The sequence below is a fragment of the Eriocheir sinensis genome, chromosome 38 (assembly GCF_024679095.1).
Source record: "Eriocheir sinensis breed Jianghai 21 chromosome 38, ASM2467909v1, whole genome shotgun sequence".
In the NCBI taxonomy this organism is placed as follows: Eukaryota; Metazoa; Arthropoda; class Malacostraca; order Decapoda; family Varunidae; genus Eriocheir; species Eriocheir sinensis.
Window position 1 is genome coordinate 12,510,489 of NC_066546.1, and position 7,500 is coordinate 12,517,988.

General features: G+C 37.6%; 1 long non-coding RNA gene across 1 annotated transcript in view; it reads right to left on the bottom strand.

The window, feature by feature from the left end:
* The window catches only part of LOC127008678 (uncharacterized), a 200,516-nt gene that overhangs the window by 129,118 nt on the left and 63,898 nt on the right, over positions 1 to 7,500 (bottom strand). The gene's annotated exons all lie outside the window — the stretch shown is intronic.

The window sequence follows — 7,500 nt, forward strand, 5'->3', positions numbered from 1 at the left end:
TTACCTCCACGCCTCCTTCCCTCCGTTCCCTCCCTTCCCTCTTTCTTTAATCATCGCTGTGTGCCTCCTGTCCCTTCCTCCCTTCCCTCTTTGATGGGACGCATAGCTTTCCCTGTCTGTCCCTACCTGCACACACCTGTATTCTGTCCCTTCCCTTCCCTCCCTTCTTCCCTTCCCTTTCTTTCCTCCTTGTTTAGCTTCCATACGGTGTCTCCTTACTTTCCTTTCCCTTTCTTCTCCCTTTCCCTGTTTGTCCATGCCTACACACACGGCTATGCTTCTTTCTTTCTTTCTTGCTTCCTTTCTTTCTCTCTTCTTTCTATTCATTTCTTACTTTTGTGTCCTTACTTACACACATCTATATTCTCTCCCTTACCTTCTCTCCCTTCTTCCCTTCCTCGTCTTTCTTCCTTAACACATAGCTAGCCCACCTTCACACCTCTCCCTTACCTCACGTTCCCTCCCTTCTTCCCTTCCCTTTCTTCTCCACAACCTACATACACAAACCTATACTCTCTCCCTTCCCTTCTCTCCTCCTCCTCCCTTCTCCCTTACAGCGCGGATTGCAAGGGAGGAAGGAAAAGCCATCAAATATTCATCTTCCATTCTTTATCGCAAATCCATGAGCCAGGCGAGAGTTGGAATCGATGGGCGGATGTGTATGGTGCTAAGCTGGGATGAGGCGTTACCTGACCGTCCTTACCTTTCCTTAGCTACCTCGACGGACTCACCTGGGTTACGTAAGTCTCAGTGCCCCCCACCCCCCCTGCGTGTACACCTGTTTTTTTTTCTTTACTGCTCTGGGTAAGGGGTTGTTTTTTTATGTTGTTGTTGTTTTGTGAGATGTTTGTGTTTTTTTTTTTTTTTTGCATTATTTTTGTGCTTGTTTATTTTTGTGGACGGGTTGTTTTTGTTGTTGTTTTGTGAGATGTTTGTGTGTGTTTTTTTGTATTAGTTTTGTGTTTGTTTATTTTTTGTGTTGTTTTGGATGTTTTGTCTTGTTTTGCTGATGATGTTTTCCTATTTTCTTTTATTTTCGTTTGTTTTTTGTTGTTTCATTGTAATCTATCTATCTATCTATCTGTGATCTATCTATCCATTTATCTATCTATCTGTGATCTATCTATCTATCTATCTATTTATCTGTGATCTATCTATCTATCTATTCATCTGTGATCTATCTATCTATCTATTCATCTGTGATCTATCTATATATCTATCTATCTGTGATCTATCCATCTATCTATCCTCTATCCCTTAACAACTTCTCTTTCTTCATCTCTCTCCTATCCACTTCCCTTCCCCATCACTTAACAATTTGTCCTCAATTCATTTTTTTTCTAGCCTTTATTTCCCCTTTTTATGATATTTTCCCTTTACTTTCTCCTCGATGTTGTTTTCTTTCCACATTCATTCACGTTCATTTAAAAAACCTTCCCTATATTCCATCATTTTCTTCATCTATTTCTCCTTTTCTCTCCGTTTTACTACCTATTAAAAATTTCCCGACATTTCTTCTCTTTTAAATTTCTTCATAACTCTTTTTTGATCCTTTTTTCTTTTCTTACTCAATCAAATCCTTCTTTACATTTCCTCTTTCCCCCCTTCTATTTCCTCCTCTATTCTCCTTTTCTATTATGCTCTTCCTATGTCCGACCCGCTTCCGTTCCTCACCCATTTTTCCCCTTACCTTTTCACATCCCCCCTTAACACACCTTTACCTATATCTCCTCCCTTAACTTACCTTTCCTTACCTTATCTTACCTCTCCTTGTCCGACCCTATCCATCAGTATACCTTTACCCATATATCCTCCCTTAACTTACCTTCCCTTACCTTACCTTACCTCTCCTTGTCCGCCCCTACCCATCAGTTATCACACACACACACACACACACACACACACACACACACACACACACACACACACACACACACAAGACGGTTCGATTTCCTACGTAATACCCTTGGCCACAAACACTTCTTCGCTATAACACATTCATGAGTGCAATAACTTTCTCTCCATTACAAGACACATACATAACACCACTTAGGACTTTTTTTTTTACATATTTTTTTGTGTTGGTGATATGTTATAGAGGTACTTTAGCGGGTGCATGTGTGTGTGTGTGTGTGTGTGTGTGTGTGTGTGTGTGTGTGTGTGTGTGTGTGTGTGTGTGTGTGTGTGTTACATTCTATCTAATCTTCATTGTTGTTGTTTGTGTGTGTGTGTGTGTGTGTGTGTGTGTGTGTGTGTGTGTGTGTGTGTGTGTGTGTGTGTGTGTTTCTCCTCTACTTACATTCTATCTAATCTTCATTGTTGTTGTTGTTGTTATTGCTGTTTGTGTTTGTGTGTGTGTGTGTGTGTGTGTGTGTGTAATAACAGTACTTAAATTTTTACCTTTTCTTTTTCTTCCTTTCCTTATACTCGTGTGTCATTTCGAGAAGTGGAATTCTACAACTTCATTAATTTAGAAGTGAGAGAGAAAAATGGTTAATGTTACTTTTTCCTTTCTTTTTTTCTTCATCATCTTCTCGCCCTAAGTAATCATCATTTTTCACTATCATCACCATCCTTATTATCATTATTTTTGGGATATTTTGAAGGATGTATCTCTGAGGGCTTATCTATTTTTTTTTCCTCTTTTTTTCTCTTTTTTTTCATTATTTCATTATTTTCGTTATTTTTTTTTGGGGGGGGGGAGATTTTTAAGGATGTTTCTCTGAGTGATTATCTAATTTTTTCCTCTTTTTTCACTTTTTTTTTTGCTATGGATCCGTTTGTGTCTATCTGTTATGACAAGTACCTCTCTTTTTTGTTTTTGTCTTCATCTTCAAAGTACTTTAAATCCACTCAACTACATTACTTCCTTTAATATTTTCTACGTCATCCTTTCATACAGCGTTCATCCTTAAGTACATTTCGTTTGTTTTGTAATTATCTTCAAAGTATTTCAAAAGCACTCAACAATATTAGGCCTACTGCCTTCAATATTTCCTATGTCTTCCTTTTAATTAGTTTTCTTCTTATTTCTATTTCCTTATATAATCCTTAAGCACATTTCGTTTGTTTTTTTAATTATCTACAAAGCGTTTCAAAACCACTCAACTACATTACTTCCTTCAATATTTCCTATGTCATCCTTAATTTGTTTTTCTTCTTATTTCTATTTCCTTATATAATCCTTCAGCACATTTTGTTTGTTTTGTAATTATCCTCAAAGCATTTTAAAACCACTCAACTACATTACTTCCTTCAATATTTTCTACGCCATCTTTTCAATTAGTGTTCTTCTCTTATTTCCATTTCTTATATAATCCGTAAGCACATTTTCTAGCAGGTATTACAAGTGCCTCTATTTTTCACAACTAGAATCAAAGTATTTTACAATTTACTCCAACATATTATTTATCTTTATCATGTGTTGTATTTCATCTTCATCAGTCTTTCAACACAAATCTCTACTGTTTTTATAAGTACTTCCGTCTTATTGGAATTATCATCGAAGTGTTTACATTTTTTCTACAGTCTTATTTTCTTTCACATAATTTTTCACACATTGTTTATCCTTCTTATAATCTTTGACACAACTAGTATTACCATTTAGTAGAATTAGCTCCATTTTTCTCTGTTTTCTTCTCTCTCATCACCTCCTTTATCTTCTCTATGCCTCCCTCTTTCCATTCTCTACCTTCCCTTCTTCCTTTAATATCATCTTCTTTCGTCTTTCCGTAATAATTCTTTTTATTTTTTCCTATTTCATCTGTATTATTAATTTTTTTTTTTTTTTTTTTTTTCGAATAACTTTTATCATCTCCTTCATATTATTCATTTTCCTAATTTTTCATTTTTTTCGTCTTTCCATAATAATTTTTTTCCATTTTCCGCAATATTCATCTGTTATATCACTCATTTTCCTTTTTTTCACAGTTTTTCGTCCTTAAATAATCATCAAACACGAATATTTCTTACTATTTATAAACGTAACAATATATATTTTTTTCTTAACTACCTTCAAAATATTTTACAGTTCACTCCATTATATAACGTCTTTTCTTAATTCTATTCCGTTTTTTTCCGTATCTTTCAAAACAGCACAATTTCACCAATCATTTCAAGTACTTATAGCTATCTTTTTTTTTCGTCACTGTAATAAATCATCGCACAATACACTCCATTACACGTATTTCATTTCACGTGTGTATTTTTTTCTCTCTCCCTTTTTCCGGCATTCATCAAAGTGTTTACAGTCTAATTCGATCACATTTCATTTGTCCCGCGCCGTATTTTTTCGTCTCTCTGATAAAACCCAGCTTTCATTCTTCATTTAAAATATGCTCTCTCTCTCTCTCTCTCTCTCTCTCTCTCTCTCTCTCTCTCTCTCTCTCTCTCTCTCTCTCTCTCTCTCTCTCTCTCTCTCTCTCTCTCTCTCTCTCTCTCTCTCTCTCTCTCTCTCTCTCTCTCTCTCTCTCTCTCTCTCTCTCTCTCTCTCTCTCTCTCTCTCTCTCTTATTCCCTTCAGAGACGTCCATTTCAATATGAACTTAAGTCTTATTTTTCTTTCTCCTTTTATTAATTAGATCTGAGTTCCGGCGGGGAGCGATAACTTGTTGATGCCAGACTTACCTGCTGATGAGTGATTAATTAACATATGCTAATGAGGGGACCAGGTGAGCGTGTGCCGGCGCGGATACGAAAGGTGAGGAGGGAGAGAAGAGAGGAGAAAAGAGGAAGGAGAGGGGAGAGAAAGTGATAGCAAAGAGGAGAGGGGAGCAAAAAAAGAGGGGAGAGGGGAGAGAAAGGTAATGAGAGGAGAGAAAAGAATGACAGTAAAGGAGAGAAATAATAAGGAGTGGAGAGGAAAAGAGAGGAAAGAAGAGACGAGAGGGAAATGCAATGAAAGGAGATGAAAGAGAAAAAGGAAAGGAAAGGAGAGTAGGGGTGAGAAGAGAAGAAGAGGAGGAGAAGGAAAAGAAAGGAGAAGAGAGGAGAGGAGAATGCTGGAAGTGAGAGGATAGTAATATGCGGAAAAGAGAAAAAGAATAAGGAAAAGGGAGAAACAGAGAGGACCAAAACACACACACAAAAAAAAACAGACAAACAGAGAAGAGGAGGAGGAAGATGATGACGGGAAACAGCAATAAAGAGATAAGAGACAAAACACACACACAGACAGACTAGAGGTGGAAGAGAAGAAAGAAGAAGCAGAGGAGGAAAGGTGAAGATAAAAAGGAGAGTGAAAAGATGAATATTGAGTTACACAAATGAATGGAGTCACGTGACCTGTTCTTGTGGAGGAAGACAACTAAAGGAACCACCCAAAGGAATGGCCCTCCAGATAGCACACATAAATTATTAGGACAATTTCCTTGTGTAAATTGTATATATTACGGAAAGAGGAAAAGGAAGTGGAGGAGGAAGAGGAGGAGATAAGAGAATGAGTAGAAGAAAAATAAGCAAGAGGAGAACGAGCTATGGAAATGAAGGAATAGAGGAGAAGGAAGAGAAGGAGGAAAAGATAATGAGGAGGGAGGAGAAGAGAAGAGAGAATGAGAGAGAAAAAAAAAGAAAGAGAAGAAAGTAGAAAGGAGAAGGAAGAGATAAAAAGAGGAGGAAAAGGAGGAAGAGGAGGATAATGAGGAGGAGGAAGAGGAGATAAGAGAATGAGTAGAAGAAAAATAAGCAAGAGGAGAACGAGCTATGGAAAGGCAGGAAAAGAGGAGAAGGAAGAGAAGGAGGAAAAAGAGGAAGAGGAGGATAATGAGGAGGAGGAAGAGGAGATAAGAGAATGAGTAGGAGAAGAAAAATAAGTAAGAGAACAAACTATGGAAAGGAAGGGAAAGAGGAGAAGGAAGAGATAAAAAGAGGAGGAAAAGGAGGAAGAGGAGGATAAGGAGGAGGAAGAAGAAGAACAATGAAAATATAAATAGAAACAAAACGTGCTCTACACACACACACACACACACACGCACACACACACACACCGCACACGCACACACACACACACACACACACACACACACAGTATCAATACACATAAATGCATAACCAGCGTTTACGTTTTTTCTTCTTCCTTCCTTTCTTTACTTACCAGACATAAAGGAAAAGGAGGAGGAGGAGGAGGAGAAAAAGTAGTGAGGGTGGCAAAAATAGAAAGTGAGAGTTAGTGATAAGAGACGGAATAAGGTAAGGTTAGGTAAGGCAAGGTAGGGTAAGGTAAGGTAAGGTAACGTTAGGTAAGGTAAGTTAAGGGAAGGGAAGGAAAGGGAAGGGAAGGGGGGTTAAGGTAGGGTAAGGTAAGGTTAGATAAGGTAAGGTAAGGCAAGGTAAGGTTAGGTAAGGTAAGGTAAGACAAGGTAGGCAAGGTGAGGTAAGGTTAGGTAAGGTAGGACAAGGTAAGGTAAGGTAGAGTAAGGTAAGTTTAGGTAAAATAAGGTGGGGTATGGTAAGGAGAAGTGAGGTAAGGTAAGGTAAGGTAATGTAAGATACTAAGAGGAAAGGAAAGGTAAGGTAAGGTAAGGTAAGGTAAGGTAAGGTAAGAAAACAAAAGGTAAGGTAAGGTAATGTAAGGTAAGGTAACACAAAAAGGAGGCATCAATATAAGGTTCTTACGTAACGCTGTTTATAGTGAATATCGCGCAATGCTTAGTTTGAATAGAAAGAAAACCAACAATAGGAGAAAGGAAGCTACGAAATGCGACATGAAAATTGAACCTAAAAAAGACGAAAAAAAATAAAACGAAGAAAAAAGTAAATATGGACGTTGATGGATGACTATGACGATGCTGATGATGATGATGATGATTACTATTGTGAGAGAGCGTTGCATACCACATTACTACTTACTGTGTGTGAGAGAGAAGGGCAGGGTGGGGGAGGGGGGAAGGAGGAGGAGGGGAAGTGAACAAGTGGAAAAGTGGAGTAGAAAGGACGAAGTGGAGTAGGGGAAGGGGGAGGGGGTGTCAGGGTGGTGGAGGAGAATAGATTTAAGTAAGACCGCATTGTGAAGGAGGGGGGAGGGGAGGAGGGGGAGAAGAAGGGTAGAAGAAAAGGAAAAAAAGACGGGATGGAGGAAAGTGTAAATAAAGAAGTAAGAGAAGAAAGGATAGAAGAGATGTAAAGCGGAAATCAATAAGAGAAGAAAATGAAAAAGAGGAAGAAAGAGAAAATGAAGAGACAAGTAAATAAAGGACAGAAGAGGTAGAATGAGGAATTAAAGAAGTAATGAAATAAAGAATAGAAGAGGTAGAATGAAGAAATAAAGAAGTAATAAAATAAAGAACAGAAGAGATAGAATGAGGAAGTAAAGAAACAAGTAAATAAAGAATAGAAGAGGTAGAATGAGGAAATAAAGAAGTAATGAAATAAAGAATAGAAGAGGTAGAATGAAGAAATAAAGAGGTAATAAAATAAAGAACAGAAGTGATAGAATGAGGAAGTAAAGAAACAAGTAAATAAAGAATAGAAGAGGTAGAATGAGGAAATAAAGAAGCGAGTAAAT